Source organism: Anomaloglossus baeobatrachus, chromosome 12 (genome assembly GCF_048569485.1).
Source record: "Anomaloglossus baeobatrachus isolate aAnoBae1 chromosome 12, aAnoBae1.hap1, whole genome shotgun sequence".
NCBI classification, from domain to species: domain Eukaryota; kingdom Metazoa; phylum Chordata; class Amphibia; order Anura; family Aromobatidae; genus Anomaloglossus; species Anomaloglossus baeobatrachus.
The window spans coordinates 49,966,052-49,988,521 of NC_134364.1; the positions used below are offsets into that span (position 1 = coordinate 49,966,052).

At 46.0% G+C, this 22,470-nt stretch overlaps 1 long non-coding RNA gene across 3 annotated transcripts in view; it reads left to right on the plus strand.

The window, feature by feature from the left end:
* Window positions 1–22,470, plus strand: part of LOC142258648 (uncharacterized) — a 297,016-nt gene that overhangs the window by 199,593 nt on the left and 74,953 nt on the right. For all 3 annotated transcript variants that reach the window (XR_012727831.1, XR_012727829.1, XR_012727830.1), the window contains exon 3: window positions 20,537–20,595. This is a non-coding gene — a long non-coding RNA (uncharacterized LOC142258648). The remainder of the gene's footprint in view (window positions 1–20,536; window positions 20,596–22,470) is intronic.

The following is a 22,470-nucleotide window of genomic DNA, read 5'->3' on the forward strand; positions in this document are numbered from 1 at the left end:
ATTCTGCATTGTGCCATTACTCTTTTATTCCTCATGGAAAGGTATGAATAAATTGACAACTGGGCGTTACCATTCCCTTGTTGATAGGGTAAAAAAAGAACAAATTTGGTGGTTGCTGTGTGTGTCTAAAAACCATGGAAGCCCAAAAATCCCCAGGTAAGGTGTCTGAAAAAACTAATTGTTGTTTCAAAAAGCCCCTATGAACAGATGTATGGCAAAAAAACTGTTCATAAAAGTCAAGACCACTGAAGCAATAAATTCATAAAAGGTATATACTTTATTGAAAAAATTAATTTGTTCAAAAATAATTTGTATAAACAATCATGATAATTAGTGGGAACAATAAATATTTATGTAGACAGGGTTACTCCAAAGAAGACTCTTCACTCTACGCCCTGAGGAAGTCCAATGTTAGACGAAACGCACGTCGGGCTGAGGACAGATGGGTTTCACGGACCCTGTTTTTAGGTATTTATTACATCCTCCTTCACGCCATATTCAGACTTAGATGTAGTATTCCCATTAGGAGTTCTATCAAAGTTTGAATATGGTGTGAAGGAGGATGTAATAAATACCTAAAAACAGGGTCCGTGAAACTCGTCTGTCCTCAGCCCGACGCGCGTTTTGTCTATCGTTGGACTTCCTCAGAGGGAGTTTAGTGTGAAGTCTTCTTTGGAGCAACCCTGTCTACATAAATATTTATTGTTCCCACTAATTATGATTGTTTCTACAAAAAAAATTTTAACAAATGAATTTTTCAATAAAGTATATACCTTTTATGAATTTATTGTTTTGGTGGTCTTGACTTTTATGAACAGTTTTTTTTGCCTTATATCTGTTCAAAGGAGCTTTTCTAATGGAATGTTTGAAATGGCAATTGATTGCATATTGCCACTGAATGGTGGCACCAGGTAGACAAGGCAGCCTACGTGGTACTTAGACGTGGGCCATTTCTGCTATCATATGTGCAATTGGGATGAGTGGTGTTGGGAACGCTTGTTTCCTGATGGTTGATCTGAGCGGTTAATTTCATGTATTTGAGCTGTGTAATTGCAGCCTAAATAAAACAAAAAAAAAAATTAAAAATGCTTTTATTTTTGTGTGTGACCCCCTTTAAGACAATTAGAAAGTAATATCTCATCAGTGGTTAAATTGCATTAAGGTTTAGTAAGTTAGCGGTACAATACAATGTGCACAATGACGACCCGAGCAGCTTTTTTTTTTATGCCTTGGGAGAATAATTGCAGTTTTCACATCATTTCTTATGAATAATATTAAGACAACATAATCATATCAGCGGATCACAGAGTGAATTCCAATGAGCGGCTTTCTATTACCGCGTATCTGGCGCTGTCTGTCGGCGTAATGCATGTATAAGAGGAGAAGTCTCGTTTGTTTACCGGCAGATTTGAAGCGCTCATAATATTAGTATCTAATGACAGACTCAGAGGTAATTGAATTTCCAAGGATGACTTTTAGAGAAATTGGTGTCATGTTTGTTTTTCTGTTATTTATTTTACCGGTGGTAGAACAGCATGAACAAATCTCTTCCTGCCCAGTGTAGTCAGTAGCAGGTGTCCTGATAAAATGTGCATCCCTCTCCCAGGATGATAAACCGCTCTCGGCTCTCTCCGGCCGCACCATACACAATGAATGGAGTGTGTGAATCTCCGGTCTATTTGATGTCGGGTTTGCCGATAGTCCCAATAGTTGGGGCTCCAATGATCAGTAAGTTATACTCTACCGAACGGATAGGAGATAACCTTTTTATATTACAAATAACTGTCATGATCTAGGCTTGGACCAGTCACTGAGCCGGTACTTGTCTTATGGGAGGGGCTTGTTCCATTCTGCCTCGTTCCGGAGGTCATACTGCCATATCTTGGTGCAACACCTCCGGAACACTGCCAGTAATAGTTCTGCTCTGCAGCATGCGTGAGTGTACTCTGATCCGTCCTTCCACTCAGCTACCTTGTTGTCTTGCTAAATTCTACTAAAAGGGCTGAAAGCCCGTACTTACGAAGCGCTCACTGATATCCTAATCAGGCGCGAATGCTAAGATTCTTTTTAGCAAGATACTATTTATTTTAATAGCACATGAATAATCAATGGTACATAGGCATTAGAACTACTTTATAGTCATAGAATCTTATACAATAACAGAAATATGCATCAACATTACCGTTATGTTGTAGCACGCCTTTCTCATCGGAGGGACTCGATTAGTGAGAAGGAAACAACATCTGCATCACAGGAACAGTGCGTCCACTTGAGCGTCATGGAAATGTCCCCATCTCATTAAGCGAGTCCTGTCTTTTTATAGCAAAACTTTGTACATCATGTGCACTTAGTGGTGAATTGGTGACCAGCATGTGACAGCTGAGTCATGTTCATGTAACTTGACCACAAGCTGCTGTGGGCACCAGTAGCTTCCTGCACATTTCCTGCACATTTTGCCAGTTGATCACTGGCCGACCACAGTTTCCTGGAGATATTGCAAGGAGCCGTGAATTTTACATGCCAGCTTCCTTACACCTGTTGTCAACTAACCACGAGTTTCCTGACTGTAGAACTGTAAACGTTACTTCCTCATAATCGTGGTTTGCTCAAGATCTGTCTGACACGTATTCTTCATCATGGTAAAAATGGGTCAGCCAGAGGACATTTCTCTCTGATACTGAATTATTGATGGATCAAATAATATCTGGGATCACTATATCTTTTGATTATGATCCCTATCTAATCACACTCATTCTTCAGTCATATCACATTGTTATCACACTTGTCCTGACCTGTGTCCTCCCTGTACCGTTTGTCCATCCCATTCCCCTGACTCCCCGATTCTGTCCGGTGTCTCCTCTACCCTGTCCGTCTGGCCAGGTCCTGTGCCTTGACTTCTCCACCACGCATGTAGTTTTGACCTCTCATCGCCTGACCTTGATTATTATTACTGACTTCGTCTCTGTTACTCCCTTCTGTCATTTATTAGACTTCCTGGTATCTGACCACGAATTGCTTTTCTTTGGTATTGATGAGACATCCTGATACGGAGTTGGTTTGCTGACTACCCTATTGTATTCTATTGCCCTCTAGTGGGTTTGTCTGCTTACTGCATATTGGAGCTGTCTATGACTGGGCAAACCCTTTTCATCATACCTAAAGCTCCAGTTACATTGCAAGATTATTGTAGACATGACCTAAATAATCAGCGGCTAGTGATGGGCTGCAGCACTCATGTGACCTAAGCAATCAGCATCCACTGATGGGTTGCAGCACTCATATGACCTAAACAATTAAACAATCAGCTTCTGTTGATGGGCTGCAGCATTCGCGTGACCTAAACAATCAGTTGCTACTGATTGATTGTTTAGGTCACGGAAGTGTTGCAGCCAGTTTCCACTAATGGGCTGCAGCACTGCATAACCTAAACAATCAGCTTCCACTGATAGGCTGCAGCACTCATATGACCTAAACAATCAATCAATCAGCTTATGCTGATAGGCTGCAGTATTCTTGTGACTTAAAAAAATCAGCGACCACTGACGGCTGCAGTACTCATATAACAGTGGCGCCCCTGCGGCTTCAGGCACCACAGGGTACTGCACCTCACCCAAAGTGCAGTATTCATCTCAGATACGGAGGAGGTCATTGCCGGTAAACCACCACAACACATACAACACATACCACGGGAGTTCTGTCACTGGAACTGGGCCAGGATAGGAGCCAGAGGTGGCCATCATGAGGTATGGGACGTCTTGCCCACTAGTTCAGCAACCCAGGAGGCGGGGCACCTGCAGGGGAAGTGAGGAGCCATCTCACACTCAATCTAGTTAGCTCCGGGAGCTGCAAGTGCCAGGTCAGACTCAGGAGAAGATGTTAGTCAGAAGCGACAAGCACAGAAAGGGGCCCGTGGTCCGGAGATGGAGGCTAGACCCGGGTTCTTAGGAAGAAGGGGGATCCCAGGGTTCACGGGGAGTGCAGCAGGCACCCGTGACCCGTTCCACAGCCCAGGAGCTGGGTGGAGTGAAGACCACCAGAAAGGACACACAGAATGAAACACCGGCCTCGACCTCCGAACTATCCGGGATCGGCTGGAGCCCATCACAGCGGAAGGTGGCACTCCAAAGGCAGTGTGACATCAGTGAGTAAAGAACTTGAACTGCACCCTCTGTGTCGTCCCATCATTGCTGACGCTCCCATCATCGCGCCCCTGCGCCATAGGTGACTACTACTCCTAATATCCTCCCTGGGGCCTGAGATCTGCCTGTGGAGAGCTGTACCATCCGAGCTGCGCTATCATCCACCCCAGAGAGACGACCTCCCGCAGCCGCGGCTCCCTGAATAGCCGAATACTACAGGTGGCGTCACGAATAACTACTCCCATCATCCCCAACTTTATTGACACCGCCGGGGTCACTGAACCGGGCCAAGTCACTATGACATCCTGAACCTACACTGGACCTGTGACTAGGACCCAGGACCCTGTGGGCGCGTCATGTAATCTAAACCACCGGCGGCTGATGGACTGCAGCACTCATATGACCTAAACAATCAGCGACCACTGATGGGCTGCAGCATTTCTGTGACCTAAACAATCAGCAGACTCTGATGGGCTGAAGATTTCACACTTCTATCAGACACAACAATTCAGACGGATATGTGAAAGCATTTGTGGACACTGATAGACTGCAGTCCCCCCATGATATAAACAATGTGACCTGTCGGCGGGGGCACATCACTTGGAGCAAAGCCTGTCTGGGAAGTAAGTGTGCATTTTAGTTTATTTTCCTAGCCACACTGGGGACATTGACTCTGCAGGAGTGAACAACTTCTTTAACTGTAAATTTTATTTGTTAAGGAGAATTTTTTCTCTTTTTGGATTTTCTGGAATAGTTGTTGTCGCGCCCCGGGGCAGCCGAGCTTCTCGGATCCGGGCGGTCCGTGGCTCGAGGGGTCCCGGACCCGGGGGCACCGTCGAACAGTTTTTAAATAAAAATTATATAGTCCGACTACGCCTCTCGTGGTGCGTGGCCAGGGATAGTAGGGCCGCCGCTGCCAGTCTTCCCTGGGGGTGATGTATGTGGCAGCGTGGATGGTGGAGCCCTCTGCGAGCAGGGCTTTTCCACAGGGGTAGGGTAAGGGTTAATGTGGAGGCGCAGGGAAATAATTCAGTCCACACAGGGGAGTGCAGTTTGGTCGCTTTTACTTACAGCTGGGTTCGCACCCTGGAGACGTGCTGGATCCCAGGTGCGCCCGAGTCCACTATAGCTGTGCCAGCCGACCTAGTGCCACTCTCCCACTGATGCACTCGTGTGTGTGTGTGTGTGTGTGTGTGTGTGTGTGTCTGTGTGTGTGTGTGGGGGGGTCCTCCCTGACGTGAAGCACTTGGAGGCCCTCCTGGTGTCTGGGTTCTGCCGCAGGCAGCTTGGACTATTTAAGAGAATTTCTCCTGGTCCCCTCTTGGCAGCTGATGCCTCAGACGTTAGTGGTGGCAGATGAGTCCTGGAAACCCACCCGCCTGGCAGAGTGAACAGATGGCTTGAAGTCCTGGTCTGTTCTGGGATCTGCACCTGTGATACCAATGTGATATGACTGAAAGAATGTGTGATTAGATAGGGATCATAATCAAAAGATAGGAGTGATCCCAGATATTATTTGACCTATACAAAGTTTTCCTATAAAAAATACACCGGACTCGCTTAATGTTCGGGAAACCTTCCAGGACATTGAAGTGTACGCACTGTTCCTGTGATGCAAGATGCCATGATGTTGATTCCTTTATCATTAACTCGAGTTCCCTCCGATGTGAAAGGATTGCTACAACAAACGGTGTTGTTAATGCATATTTCTGTTATTGTATAAGATTCTAAATGCCTACGTACCATTAACTATTCATGTGCTATTAAAATAAATAGTATCTTGCTATAAAGAATATTAGTATTCGTGCCTGATTAGGATATCAGTGAGCGCTTCGTAAGTACGGGCTTTCAGCCCCCTTTTTAGTAGAATTTAGCAAGACAGCACCCCGTTCATGCAAAGTACTGTGAGCCCTGGATGTCCACCCCACAGGATCCCTCTGTCCTTGGAGCTTGCTCTCTCGCTCTCCAGCTACTTTCACCCCTGAGTGGCTGATGTTTCTACTCAGGTCCTTCTACTCCTCCACCAGCTCTCTTACTGCTTCACTTTCCTTTCTGTTTCTTTCCTTCTTCTCTGTGACTCAAGATACTTCTGTCTGTCTTGATACCTTTCTTACGACTTCTCACTTTCTCTTCCTAAACTCAACTCACTGTTCTGCTGTCTACCTACACCTCCAAGCCACTCGCTCCTCCCCCAGGTCTGGTCTCTCCCTCCCCAGTTGGCTGCCAGTCATCTCACAGTGCCCAGCCCTGTCACCTGTTTCTATGGGAGTCTTCCGCCCTGGATTTGGAGTGCATGTGTCCTGGTGTGCTGGTGTGTGTACTGACTGGCACAGTTATGCAGGACCCGAGCTGTTACAGTGATGTTACCTTATTTTGTGACACCTGGTTGCCGCAGGGGCATCACATTATGATCGGGGTTGTCATGCTGTAAACATCATCAGTAGTCTGCACCCGATTTGTGTGTCATCTGCCTTGATATCTATGTTCCATATTCCTGATGTTTTGGTGAAACAAAAACCTTTTTAACAGAGTTACATTTTCATGCGACTTGTAAGCCTCTTGAATAACTGATGCTGTCAGTTTTCACACTGCTTGTAAAGCCATAAAATTCCAATGTCAGCAGTGTCTGTCTACCTGTTATTAAGCAGTCTTCCTATTAGTTACACCAATTGCATAACAAGCATTTCTCTTTCCGTATTCAGCATATCTATATAATTAAAATTATAAATAATGTTGCGTTATTACTGTAAGAGTTCCTTAGTAAACTGCGGTTTGCAAAACTGGAGGAAACTGATGTGATTTTTGGATTCCGCACACCAAAATTCATACAGATCACATCTTGTAGTCAGCAAAACTGATGTAGAGCAGTGCGATTGAGTTTTCTTTGTGGAGACTGACATTTTGGGATAAGGAGCCTTGTAGGCCATGCAAGGATTATGGGGAAAGGTGTGTAATTTAGCTATAGGTGGAAGACAGTTTACATGGCAGGATTCAATCGAGAACTCCACGGAAGGCCTGCCATCCCTCAGCTGTTCTCTGATGAGGGACAAGAACTCCAATACAGTCCTCTACGGATGGGTGTAACGCTGGAGTCAGAATTTTTGTTTACCCCAGAAACAGCGCCCCTCTTGTCCTCAGGCTGTGACTGGTATTGCAGCCTCTGAAGCAAGCACGGCCAATAGACACAAGTGGTGATATTTTGAGTGAGAAACCTTATTTTTTAAAGAAGTGCAGACGTATAATTTTCTGCCGAACAGATTGAATTGTTTGATATGATCTTTCGATCTTTGCTCATTTAGATACATTTGTCCCCCATTGTCGTGCATGATGGTGAAATGTGTCTTGTGAGCTTAGACAGTTGCGACATTTCCTGAACTGACATAAGACGGAATATTTCATTCACGTGTTTTCCTGTCGATGCACTTGAACTATCATCAGACATTATGGGCAAACATCACATAATGTTAAAATTTATGCATACATTTTTACCAAGTGAGGGGTCCATGGTTAGACACTCCGGGGCGACCCTCCGCATCGCTACTCAGAGATAGAATGATGAATAAAGTATAACCAATGGCAAGTAATTCAGTGCTAAAATTCTATTAAAATTTAACAAGATACGGTACTACAGTGTATGGGTTGAAAGTTGAAGAACAGTGGAAATGTAATGTGACTTACATGTTAAGGGATAGGATATGTTTGGGGATATACAGTGGACCCTTGGATTAGGAGCATAATTGGTTCCGGGACTGTGCGCTTAAACCAAGTTACTCTTATATCAAAGCAAATTTTCCCATAGGAAATAATTGAAACAGACAATTCGTTCCACAACCCAAAAATATTTACTGTATTTATACAAATTTATTACAGTAATCTATATATATATAATTGCCTTATTCTGTCTGTCTGTCTGTCTGTCTGTCATGCTCCGAAATTGTGTCCTTACGGTGACACAAAGCTGATTGGCCGCTGGGCTCGCCATGGCCCCGCCCCCCCACACGGATTGGCCTCTCGCCCCGGCTCTCTGCAGGCCCCGCCCCCCTCACGCAATCCACGCTCGCTCTGGCCCAACTGACACGGAGCCCCGATTCCCAGGTGAGTACACACACACATCACATCACACTCACTCTCACACTCACTCTCACACACACCTCACACATCACAACATGCTGGGATATCTCTTGCTTCTACACCGGCTCCATCAGGATCCCAGCAGCGCCAGACATAACCTTGCGATGCTGGGATCTTCACGGAGGCCGTGAAAGCTGGTAACCATTATACACATCGGGTAACTAAGGTCCCTTAGTTACCCGATGTGTATCATAGTTACCAGTGTACACCGGCTCACACTCACTCTCACACACACATCACACACACATCACATCGCATCCACACATCAAGGTCCTGCAGCTGCGGAACATACATAACATAACAGCACACACACATAACAGCACACACACACACATACACACACACACACACACACACACACACACACCTCACACATCACATCGCATCCACATACTCACAACATCCTGGGATATCGCTTGCTTCTCGGCCTCGATACTGTGCTGTTGTGATCTTCCAGGACCTGCCGGAGGATCACATGGCCAGAAGCATGTGATATCCCCGGATGTTGTGAGTATAAGCGCGTATGTGCGATATCGTCAGTGTCTGTGTGTGTGAGTGTATGCGATCGGGTGTGTGTGAGTGTATGCGATCGGGTGTGTGTGAGTGGATGCGATCGGGTGTGTGTGAGTGGATGCGATCGGGTGTGTGTGAGTGGATGCGATCGGGTGTGTGTGAGTGGATGCGATCGGGTGTGTGTGAGTGGATGCGATCGGGTGTGTGTGAGTGGATGCGATCGGGTGTGTGTGAGTGGATGCGATCGGGTGTGTGAGTGTCGGCAGAGGAGCACGGCGTGCTGGAGGAGGCTGGGAGCAGAGAGGCTGATCATGGGGAAGGCTGGGAGGAGAGAGGCTGATGCTGGGGGAGGCTGGGAGGGGGAGGCTGGGACGAGGGAGGCTGATGCTGGTGGAGGCTGATGCTTGGGGAGGCTGATGCTGGGGGAGGCTGGAAGGAGAGAGGCTAATGCTGGTGGAGGCTGATGCTTGGGGAGGCTGATGCTGGGGGAGACTGGGAGGGGAAGGCTGATGCTGAGGGAGGCTGGGAGGAAGGAGGCTGGGAGGAGAGAGGCTGATCCTGGGGAAGGCTGGGAACGGGAGGCTGATGCTGAGGGAGGCTGATGCTGAGGGAGGCTGGGAGGGGAAAGCTGATGCTGGGGAAGGCTGGGAGGACGGAGGCTGGGAGGAGAGAGGCTGATCCTGGGGAAGGCTGGGAACGGGAGGCTGATGCTGGGGAAGGCTGATGCTGAGGGAGGCTGGGAGGGGAAAGCTGATGCTGGGGAAGGCTGGGAGGACGGAGGCTGGGAGGAGAGAGGCTGATCCTGGGGAAGGCTGGGAGAGGGAGGCTGATGCTGGAGGAGGCTGGAAGGAGAGAGGCTAATGCTGGTGGAGGCTGATGCTTGGGGAGGCTGATGCTGGGGGAGACTGGGAGGGGAAGGCTGATGCTGAGGGAGGCTGGGAGGAAGGAGGCTGGGAGGAGAGAGGTTGATCCTGGGGAAGGCTGGGAACGGGAGGCTGATGCTGAGGGAGGCTGATGCTGAGGGAGGCTGGGAGGGGAAAGCTGTTGCTGGGGAAGGCTGGGAGGAAGGAGGCTGGGAGGAGAGAGGCTGATCCTGGGGAAGGCTGGGAGAGGGAGGCTGATGCTGGAGGAGGCTGGAAGGAGAGAGGCTGATGCTGGGGAGGCTGGGAGAGGGAGGCTGATGCTGAGGGAGGCTGGGAGGAGGGAGGCTGGGAGAGGTAGGCTGAGAGAAGAGAGGCTGATGCACACACACACACACACACACACACGCGCGCGCGCACTGCACAACACACCACACACACACACACACACTGGGAACCACAAACAACTGCCCTACACAGACACCCACACACACAGACAACGCTGCACACACACAACACCCAACACACAAACACCGCGGCACACACAAATATACGCACATACCGCACAACACACACATTGCACAAAACATACCTCCCCCCAAAACACACCACACACACACAAACCGCGCAACACACACACAACGCTACAGACACACAGCGCTCCACAAACAACGCAACACACGCAACACACATACAACACCGCTCTCACCCCCCGTCACACCCAGACAACACCCAGAACATGTACAGCGCCCTACACAAACACTTGGTAACTACAGACAACAACATCTCTCTCTCTATATATATATATATATATATATATATATATATATATATATATATATATATATATATATATATATATAACAAAAATCATACATGAACTACACAATACGTAAATTCTAGAATACCCGATGCGTAGAATCGGGCCACCTTCTAGTACAATATAATGTCCTGTATTCATATAAAATTATTACACTACACTAATATAAAATACTGATTGAAACAATTTTCAAGAGAAATGGGGTTATACAAGTAATTCCAACAGAATACATGTTGATAATAAATTATATCCCCATAATATTGGATTCCTGAAAACAGGACATACTCCTGTACATACTAGAAAAAATGTGGAAACCACACAATGGAGTGATAAAGTCCAAAAATATCTTTATTAGAAAAGGTTCACAAACAGTTAAAAAATTGGAAAACTGGACAAACGCCGTTCCCCAACAGTAACGTTAATAAGGAGGACACAAAGAGAGACCTCACAACATGGGGACCAGGGCCGAAAATATCAATGACTGGCTGATATAAATAAATGTACTCGAATAATATAGCAACAGTACCATATGTCAGTCATTATAAACATTAGGCAAAACCCCCTAAGAAAAGTGTAGAGATATGTCTATGGGTACGATGGATCTCAAATCAGATCAATATGAATCGTGTTCAGAGTAAACCCAAGAACATACCAAAGCTCTGTGATGAAGGGGAGAAAGCCGGTCCTTGGTCCAAGCCCTACAGCTGTTTCGGATCACCTTTTTCAAGGGGCACCGCACATTGCCGTGATCCCCTCTCCCTCACCCTTATATAGTGTGTGTCATTTAGCCATCAACCATCATCACGTCCAGCTGCTCTAGTGCGCCCGCCCCCCAGACGTACTCCGGATCTGACGTGTGCAGGAACACTCTGGCGGCGAGTGGCAGCAAACCGCGCATGCGTCGGGGAAAATTTCCCCGTGACGTCATTCACGCATGCGCGGCGCCACCTATGATGCCGCCGGGTGTGCACACCCGGAAGTCACGCTGAGGGACATGCGCAGTGCAGCCACGGACGGGATGATGGCCGTTCAGAGGAGCCAAGAATAGATCGCCCATAGATATAAGTAAGGATAAATGGGAATCGGCATGATTTACAGTAAAGATAAAATCCTAACTGGGACATCCGCCACTATACCCACCCCTGAGAGTCATAACATACCATTCTCCCAAAGACATACAAAGTATGCTATTTCACAGTCAACTCAGAGGCAAGTGTTTACACATGAACCATAACAACCATAATTACATTAAAATAGAAATACACATATAAACTATGGCTAATCCAGGACAAACGTATAAACCTGAACTAAGACCACCCTCTGTAAGGTAATTATGTAATCATGGATTAGAACCACATTTCTCTCAGGTAGGTGTGTGTACATAATATATAACTACCTGCACCAGAGAGATATAGATCCAATTATTCATTTTTAATAGAATATTACTACACTCCTCTAGACTAAGTATACATACATGAGTTAATAATGCATGTCTCTGGGATGACTGCATGCCCATAAATATAAAACTTCTCTCCAAGGTAGGCGTATGCATATAGATCATAATCACCCCACTCTGGAGGGTATACAGAACACATAAAATATAACCCCCCTCTCAAAAGTAAGCGTGTGCATACAATGCTAGTCCAATTTATATATATATATCCGTCTTGAATCACAGTACCCCCAGGTGTCACGATCCAACCGCCCAGCACCGCAACCACTCGCCCCGAAAGCGGCACACACGGCAGGCCCGCACACGCTGCGGCCACAGTCCACGAGCACATGCCCAACCCGAGGAGAACCACAAATAAATTCGAACTGCTGCATAACGTGGGGAGAAACCTGCTCCGGTAATAACATACCATACCCACCAGCAAGCTCAAGATATTCACAAAATCCGTCAGGACATATACAGTATTAATTTCATGGTTCCCCCCCGGAGAAGCATGCGCACATGGACCATAAGCACAGCACGCGCAAGCTCCCGCGTCACCACCCCCCCCGGAGCGAAAAAGTGCAACACCAGGCAATCAGTCCATGGCACCGGACAGCACAATAATGACACATACGATCAAACACAAAACCCACGTGATACAAGAATAAGGCTAAGCTCAGATTTACAAATGGCATATTCCACATCAATAATGGGACACATAATTCAGATCCTGCTCCAGGTTTTTCGGATCGTGGATATACGAAAATTCCATAGTGATGATCCAGGACCAGTTTCCGAAACAGGAAGGAAGGAGAATGTGGGGATCAGTTAGACAAGTCCTCAGATGGAATTCTGTTACAAAACATATAGACAACATGCAATTAAAAGACAACATAATAACAGGCGGAAGAATAAAATTATAAAAAACCTATGAAAAACCTATAAGCTCCATAAAGGATAAGGAGGTCACCCCACCCCCGATCAGGCCAGCCAAATCATGTATTGAGGAATGGAGCGAAACTTAACTGCTCATTTAACCCACCGGGGGACAGAGTCCCAAGGGTAAAGATCCACCTACTTTCCAATTTAGAGAGGACCAGTTTCATATTGCCTCCGCGGATCCCACTGTTGACCAGGTCAATCCCCACCACCCTAAGTCCAGTGGGGTCACAATTGTGATGGACCTTAAAGTGCCTGGGGAGAGTCCTGAGCAACGTGAGATCCGTCACTGACGGGGCTTTTTGGATGTCACGGACATGCTCGCGAATGCGAACCTGCAATTGTCTGGTTGTTAGGCCTATATAAATCAAATTACAGGGGCACATGGCGTGGTAAATCACGTACGTACTGCTACAAGAAATATATTTTTTTATGCAGAAACGTCGTTTTCCATCCGCCGAAAGAAATTCTTTGCCCCTTATAACATTACCAGAGGTGCAGGTAATGCAATCGCCACATGTATAGCATCCCACTCTTGGAGGACCAGAGCCGAAGGGGCCATCCGGTTTCTTGGTAACATAATGGCTGTCCACCAGAAGGTCCCGTAGGCTCCTCCCTCTCCGGGAGGTAACAAGAGGGGAAGATGGTAAGTCATTGGCCAGCACCGGATCTGTTTGTAACACAGACCAGTGTTTAGACAATGCCCCCCTTATTCGGCCCCACTGGCCGTTGAATGTAGAAATGAATCTAGTTTGGTTACTGCCCCCATCCAGAATCCTCTTATTAGGACCATAGAGGAGGTGCTCACGGGACACGTTTGGCTCTCTGATAGCCCAACCTTATCCCCCGAGCACTATATCCCCTATCCCTAAATCTCACCTTGAGATCTTCAGCCTGTCGCTCAAATTTCTGTGGGGTAGAGCAAATCCTCTTAGCCCTCAGAAATTGGCCAGTAGGAATGGCTCTAATGGTTGATCTCTGGTGAGCAGAGGATGCGTGGAGAAGTGCGTTAACCGCCGTGGTCTTCCTAAACAGATCTGTTTCAATTAAACCGTCATCTCCAACCTCCACCACAACATCCAAAAAGTTGATTCTCTTTTGATCCGCCTTGTAAGTTAATTTCACGTTAAAGTCATTCCGGTTAAGTTCTTCCATAAAATTATCCAGCAGAGGACGTGCACCTTGCCACAGGAGCAGCACGTCATCGATATACCTATACCAGCAGACAATGTTCTGGGCAAACGATGATCCATGTAGAACTTCCTGTTCCCACCTGCCCAGAAACAGTCCTGCGTACGATGGTGCACATGCTGCCCCCATGGCGGTGCCACGCCTCTGCAGGAAAAACCGGTCCTTAAACGTGAACGCGTTATGATGGAGGATAAAATCAAGGAGGTCCAGGATGAATCCACACAGAGACCTGTCCCAAGAACTACCCGACAAAAAATATCTGGAAGCCTCCAGACCCTGTTCATGTGAAATACAAGTGTACAGGGACTCCACGTCCGCTGTCACCAACCACATGTCTGCCTCTACATGGACACCATCCAATTTCTTCAATAAATCATTGGTGTCCTTAAGGTAAGAAGGTAAATTCTGCACCAATGGTTTGATATAGAAGTCCACAAAGGTGCAGGCAGGTTCACAAAGGCCACCAATCCCCGAGACGATGGGGCGTCCCGGAGGATTGGTGGCATCCTTGTGAACCTTAGGTAAAAGGTAAAATGTAGGTAATTTGGGGCAGTTAACCAGGAGGCCATCCCTAACCTTAGTGGATATGACCCCCTCTGATAAGGCTTCCTCCAAAATAGCTGTTAATTCCAATCTATAGCCCGCAGTGGGGTTGGTGGTAAGTCTGGTATATGTGGTCTTATCGTTCAACTGCCTGAACGCTTCCCTCTCATATTTACAAACCGGCCATACAACGACATTTCCCCCCTTGTCCGCGCTCTTAATTACCACAGCAGTCATATCACGAAGTTCGCGAATAGCAGTACGTTGTTGTCTCGTCAGGTTGTCACCAGAGCTAAATTTAGGAATTTTTTCCAGCTCCTTGGTGACCAACCTGACGAAAATATCGATCTGCGGACATATGGACAGGGGGGGAAAAGTCCTAGATTTTGGGAGGATTTCATATGGAAAAACGGTGGACGTATTTCCATCACCCTCTCTCTCCAATTCCTCCAAAATAGTGATGGCTGCCTGTTCCCTCTCAGTCAATGTTTCCCCACTAACAGTAGTCTTATGATGTAATTTGTGTAATACCAGTTTTCGGGCAAATAGGTGGAGGTCCTTCACCGTAGTGAATAGATCAAAAGTGCCTGTCGGCACAAAGGACAGACCCAGCTGAAGGACCTGTACCTGGGTTTCAGTTAAAGTATGGGTGGATAAGTTAATTACCTCCAATTGATTCTTTTTAGTTCTTTGTTGTTCTTGGGGTAATGTAGGTGAGATACCTTTTCTTTTCCCCTGAGTAGCACCCCGGGTTTGTCTGGGAACACCATATATTCTTTTATGGCTACTCATGGGAAGCTGGGTCTCATCCTTCTCCTCCACCTCTGTACTCTCTCCTGAAGTACGGGATGATATAGATGCCGATCTCGGTTTATTGTAATTAAATTGATTAGGACGGCCTTTTCTCCATCTATACACCTGTTTGTTCGTCCGATCATTCAGGTCTCTTTGGAGTTTTTTAAATTTTGTGGTCTTAATTTCACTCTCCCACTTTGCAAATTCACCGTCAATTTCCGTGTTGAATTTAGTCAGTTGGTCCTCCGTTAATTCTTTTTTAAGTTTCTCCTGGATGGATTCTATTTCTGTCTCCATCTCCCCCACATGCGACTCATTAAGCCTAATAAGTAATTCCATGAATTGTTTGGAACACGCGTCTGCGCAAGAATCCCATGCATTGGTGAACCACTCCTCCTGAATAGGAAAAGAGGGGAACACCTGAATGCGCAGGCCGCGTGGTATCAATCCTCTGGATACATACTGTTCCAGAAACCCTTTATTCCACCATAACTTGGTTCTCCTGTGGAGTAGATTTTTTAACCTCTGTATATCCGCCTGATTGTCATTATGTTTGTCATTAAAACCACACGCAAGGTCCTCTTTAAATGCCTCGCTGATATGGGAACGCCAAGTATTGTCGCGTACCCTGAAATCCATTGGTTCTGAAAACAAAACTGTGAATAACACAGAAATAGAGATTGAAACAATTTAAGAGAAATGGGGTTATACAAGTAATTCCAACAGAATACATGTTGATAATAAATTATATCCCCATAATATTGGATTCCTGAAAACAGGACATACTCCTGTACATACTAGAAAAAATGTGGAAACCACACAATGGAGTGATAAAGTCCAAAAATATCTTTATTAGAAAAGGTTCACAAACAGTTAAAGAATTGGAAAACTGGACAAACGCCGTTCCCCAACAGTAACGTTAATAAGGAGGACACAAAGAGAGACCTCACAACATGCCGATTCCCATTTATCCTTACTTATATCTATGGGCGATCTATTCTTGGCTCCTCTGAATGGCCATCATCCCGTCCGTGGCTGCACTGCGCATGTCCCTCAGCGTGACTTCCGGGTGTGCACACCCGGCGGCATCATAGGTGGCGCCGCGCATGCGTGAATGACGTCACGGGGAAATTTTCCCCGACGCATGCGCGGTTTGCTGCCACTCGCCGCCGGAGTGTTCCTGCACACGTCAGATCCGGAGTACGTCTGGGGGGCGGGCGCACTAGAGCAGCTGGACGTGATGATGGTTGATGGCTAAATGACACACACTATATAAGGGTGAGGGAGAGGGGATCACGGCAATGTGCGGTGCCCCTTGAAAAAGGTGATCCGAAACAGCTGTAGGGCTTGGACCAAGGACCGGCTTTCTCCCCTTCATCACAGAGCTTTGGTATGTTCTTGGGTTTACTCTGAACACGATTCATATTGATCTGATTTGAGATCCATCGTACCCATAGACATATCTCTACACTTTTCTTAGGGGGTTTTGCCTAATGTTTATAATGACTGACATATGGTACTGTTGCTATATTATTCGAGTACATTTATTTATATCAGCCAGTCATTGATATTTTCGGCCCTGGTCCCCATGTTGTGAGGTCTCTCTTTGTGTCCTCCTTATTAACGTTACTGTTGGGGAACGGCGTTTGTCCAGTTTTCCAATTTTTTAACTGTTTGTGAACCTTTTCTAATAAAGATATTTTTGGACTTTATCACTCCATTGTGTGGTTTCCACATTTTTTCTAATATAAAATACTGTACAGTAACAAACAAAGCAAATTAAACTGCACGTTGGCTTACAATAGAATTGTTGGTGTGCGGGAGGTACAGTATAAGCAATGTGTTGCACTGGTTAGCAATAAGAAAGTACAATACTGTATCCACAAATGCAAATTGATAGACATGATATATAGTATATACTGTACCATACAAAGGTATACATTACATATGTACAGAAAGTTATCTCCAGAGCTGGTCAGAGCGTGGTAAAAGGATGGAACCGGAAGTGTACACAGTGAATATTTGCTCTTATTGCAAAGCATTGCTCTTAAACCAAGTCACAAATTTGTAAAAAGCTTTGCAGGGCGGCACGGTGGCTCAGTGGTTAGCACTGTATGGTGGCTCAGTGGTTAGCACTGCAGTCTTGCAGCGCTGGGGTCCTGGGTTCAAATCCCACCAAGGACACCATCCGCAAGGAGTTTGTATGTTCTCCTCGTGTTTGGGTGGGTTTCCCCCGGGTTCTCCGGTTTCCTCCCACACTCCAAAGACATACAGAAAGGGACTCTAGATTGTGAGTTCCAATGGGGACAGTGTTGCCAATGTATGTAAAGCGCTGTGGAATTAATAGCGCTATATAAATGAATACAAATATTATTATTATTATTGTGGTGCAAAATGGCCAAGTTACTCTTAATCCAAGGTTCCACTGTAATTGCTTTATTTATTCAGCCCCAATTTTAAACACGTGTTACTCTTGTGCTCAATTCATTTCTGGCACTTTTTCTGTAAATGAATTGCTATTTATAAGTGTTATCTTCAGCATATACTTAATGATGGCTAAACTCCAGATGAAGAAGTCGGAGACTTCGAAACGCGTATACAGAATAGATGGCCAGTTTTTTTTAATAGTATCTCTCCATCTCTTTGACAGAAACTTAAGATTTTACATGTTGTTACCTTTCTGCCCCCCTTCCACCCTAAAAAAAAAAAAAAAAAAAAAAAGAGCACAAATGGTAACTTAGTTTATACCATAGATCAGTGTTACCCAATGCCAGTACTTAAGAGCCACCAACAGTGCATGTTTTCAGGATTTCCTTGAGTGGGTGCGCGCCATCCAACATATGCTGTCATTCTCATTATGTTGCCCATTTTTCTCTTACATGCTGATTCGGCATGAAAAAAAAGTGCTGATCGGCACTGCCCAATAGTTTAACATTGGAGCAAGTGCTGTCAGACAGAACATCAGAAAGCACTTGGCCATGTTGGACGCTCAAGTGAGCGAGCCCTTAGTTTAGCACATTTCACTTCCGCACCGGCAAGGAACAAGAGAACACTACTCAGTTATATAGACCCAGTCAGAACACCCTGATTGCCAATCCTCCCCAGCTGTCTGGTTTCTATTCTGCAAGCCAACTTCACTACCAGCACTGACCACAAGAGGGAGCCACAAACTGGAATCTAATTCAAATGTATTCACAACAGGGAAGGGAGAGGTGCAAGCGATGTCTTGTCTACTGCTGGGACACATGCGCGGTGGGCAGGTATCTTGCACTCGTCCCATCCTAATGAATTTTAATGTTTCTCAAAAGCAGTAGTTTTGAAAAATGTCTGCCACCAGGATCGATCAATGGCTTATCTTGCGATTCTTCCGTTTCGTGGATATCTAGAGACATTTATGTTCATTTAGTAACTTTTTACAACCCGAACTTTAATATTCTTCATGCATAAACTTAGTTTTTTATTTTTGTTTTGGGTTTTTTTTCCCCAGACGTCAAAGGGTCACAATGAGTGGACCCCCAAGAGAATACTTTTATTTTATAATGGATCTAAAATTAAGTTTTAGGGAAAAAACAAACTCGTAAGGGTTTTTTTTAGATTTTCTAAAAGTTGCTTAAAGAGGACCTGCTTAGAAAAAAATGGTCAGTTTTTACATTTATTTTACAGTATAATTTTTTTTCTTTCGTCTTAAAACCCATCATGGGCCTTTTTTATTTAGTGCAAATTTTCATAGTCTTTACTTAGAGGAAGGTGCTCACTGAGTAATAATGCAGAGCAGCCTAAAACACGCCTCTAGGGAATCCCGTAAGCCACACCTCCTTGGCAAAGACCAGAACAATCAGCTTTAATTAAAAAAGCCGATTTCTCTGGAATTGTATGTTTGAATTAAAAAAAACAAACACAATAGTTGAGAGCAGTGTGAGAAAAAAAAAAAAAAATGAGACCACTTTTAACTGGTCACAGCTTCTCTTTAAAGGGAACCTGTCACCAGAATTTTCCCTATGCAACTAAAATTACCATCCTCTGCAGCTCCTGGGCTGCATTCTGTGAAGGTGCGCCTTGTATCTGGCCCCCATTTCAGACGGCAAAAACAACTTTATAAATATTGCCTTTATGTATGTACATTTTCTAGTAGGGCCTAAAGGGCGGGCTCTGTTTCTACTTTGTTCCCCCCCTCCTGCCGCTGTACGCCGTCCCGTGTTGATTTGAATTGATGACAACGGTCCCGTCATCCTGCACGCTGTGCCAAAGTCTAGCGCATGCTCCGTTATCGTAGGCCACTATTGTGGGCCTGTACACAAAATATCCCGCGCTCGCGCCCGGGATGTGTTTGCTTAGGCACGAGATTATGTGCGGCGCTGTTCATGACCTCACCAGCGTCATCCTAGTACCCGCCCATAATCTCGTGCCTGAGCAAACACATCCCCGACGCGCGCGGAATAGTTTGTGCACAGGCCCGCGATAGTGGCCTACGATAACGCCGCAGGCGCGAGACTTCGGCACAGCGTGGAGGATGACGGGACAGTCGTCATCAATTCAAATCAACACAAGGGACGGCGTACAGCGGCAGGAGGGGGAACGAAGGAGAAAGAGAGACTGCCCTTTAGGCCCTATTAAAAAATGTACATACGAAAAGGTAATATTTATAAAGCTGTTTTTGCGGTCTGAAAAGGGGGCTAGATACAAGGCGCACCTTCACAGAATGCAGCCCAGGAGCTGCAGAAGGTGGTAGTTTTAGTTGCATAGGGAAAAATCTGGTGACAGGTTCCCTTTAGGAGTAGGAGATAAAATAAGAATATTAACGCCACCTCTCCTGGAACTGTGATGTCACGTAAATTGTTCACATGACCACTGCAGCCAATCACTGACCTCGATGCTTGCTTTTGTTGTAAGTGATCATTGACGCCATTGATTGATGACAGTTAAGTAACAGTTATTTTTGTATTTTTATAACATTCTAAACTTTAAAAATCCTGGACAGACCCTGTAATAAACCCATCCATAGGAAGTAGAGTATGAGGTTCCCATGTTTTTTTAGCAGCAGTGCCTATGCTTGACCACTGTTGCGTTCAGTCTATGGAACGGACAGATAAAGCCAAGAGCTGAATTATAGGATATTTGTGGAACGGTGACAAGTTATGATTAATACATTTTTCGTTTTTGTGATTTACAGAAAGTTCATCCTGTCCTCTGATAAGTGGGAATACGCTTGCATTGTCATCAGCAGAAAAGGTAGGTTAACCTGAACCTCACAGACAAAGGGAATTGTTTAGAGTCAGGTATTTGTTTGGTGCTGCAGTCAGTATAAGATCTACGGTAGTTTTTTTTTTGTTTGGGCGATTCCCACTTAGTATAACAAAATATAATTCTGGGACATTTATGTTCTTGGGGCTTAGTTAGCAGAACACTAATTCCGTACAGATCAATATTATTATTATAGCGCCATTTATTTCATGGCACTTTACAAGTGAAAAGGGTATATATCATGAACAATACAAAAACAACTGGTGCAGGAGGAGAGCGGACCCTGCCCACGAGGGCTCACAGTTTACAGGAGGAGAGAGGACCCTGTCCGCGAGGGCTCACAGTCTACAGGAGGAGAGAGGACCCTGCCCGCGAGGGCTCACAGTCTACAGGAGGAGAGAGGACCCTGCCCGCGAGGGCTCACAGTCTACAGGAGGAGAGAGGACCCTGGCCGCGAGGGCTCACAGTCTACAGGAGGAGAGAGGACCCTGCCCGCGAGGGCTCACAGTCTACAGGAGGAGAGAGGACCCTGCCCGCGAGGGCTCACAGTCTACAGGAGGAGAGAGGACCCTGCCCGCGAGGGTTCACAGTCTACAGGAGGAGAGAGGACCCTGCCCGCGAGGGCTCACAGTCTACAGGAGGAGAGAGGACCCTGCCCGCGAGGGCTCACAGTCTACAGGAGGAGAGAGGACCCTGCCCGCGAGGGCTCACAGTCTACAGGGGATGGGAAAGGATACTATAGTTGAGGACAGAGCTGGTTGCGCAGTGGTGTACTGGACTGAGGGTTACGGCAGGTTGTAGGCTTGTCGGAGAGGATGGGTCTTCAGGTTCCTTTTTGAAGGTTTCCACGGTAGGTGAGGGTCTGATATGTTGGAGTAGAGCATTCCAGAGAATGCGGGAAAAAAAATCTTATGTGATTTTGAGAAGAGGGGAGTAGAGAAGGAGATCTTGTGGGGATCGGAGGTTACGCGCTGGTAAGTACTAAGAGACTAGGTCACAGATGTAGGGAGGAGACAGGTTGTGGATGGCTTTGAAAGGCATGGTTAGGGTTTTGAACGGCAGTCTTTGAGCAATGGGAAGCCAGTGAAGGGATTGGCAGAGTGGCAAGGCTGGGGAATAGCGGGGGGAGAAGGCGGATTAATTGGGCGACAGAGTTTAGGATAGATTGGAGGGGTGCAAGAGTGTTGGAAGAGAGGCCACAGAACAGAAGGTTGCAGTAGTTGAGGCAGGAGATTATTAGGGCATTCACTAGTATTTTTGCTGATTCATGGTTAAGGAATGCATGAATTCGGGAGATATATTATAGACTGTGCACAAATTGTACTGCAGTCCCCTTTGGAGAATAGCTCCATTTATTGGTGGTCTAGTCTACATGAGTCATCACCAGCCCTCTGATAACTATTAGAACCACGACCATGAGAAGTGGAAAAACAGTAGGTAGCCTACGCAACGTCTATGTCAAATGGAGCAGCTAGTCGTGCATGTGCCCTACAACTCCATTCTAAACTTTTGGCCACGGCTAGAAAAATGCAGAAGCTTGCTCTAGAGATCTGTGGGGATTCCGAATAGTGGGACCCATACTAAACCAGAAACTATCATCTATCGCTTAAAAAGGATCTAAGGATCTCCCTTTGCAAGCATGTTTCCATCGTGTCTATGATCTCTCTATTTGGAGAATGAGGGCAACAGCTTCAATGGATTGGTGGCTGCACTTGTCCGTATCTTTGGGAATGCTCTAAAGAAAAGTGCACTGAAGTCAATGCAAAGCAAAAAGTAAAGGCAAAAGACTTTGGGGATGTGGAATCACTTTGGATGAAAGTGCATGTCACAGAAATGTCTGTGTTGGGCTACAGGGATCCTCAC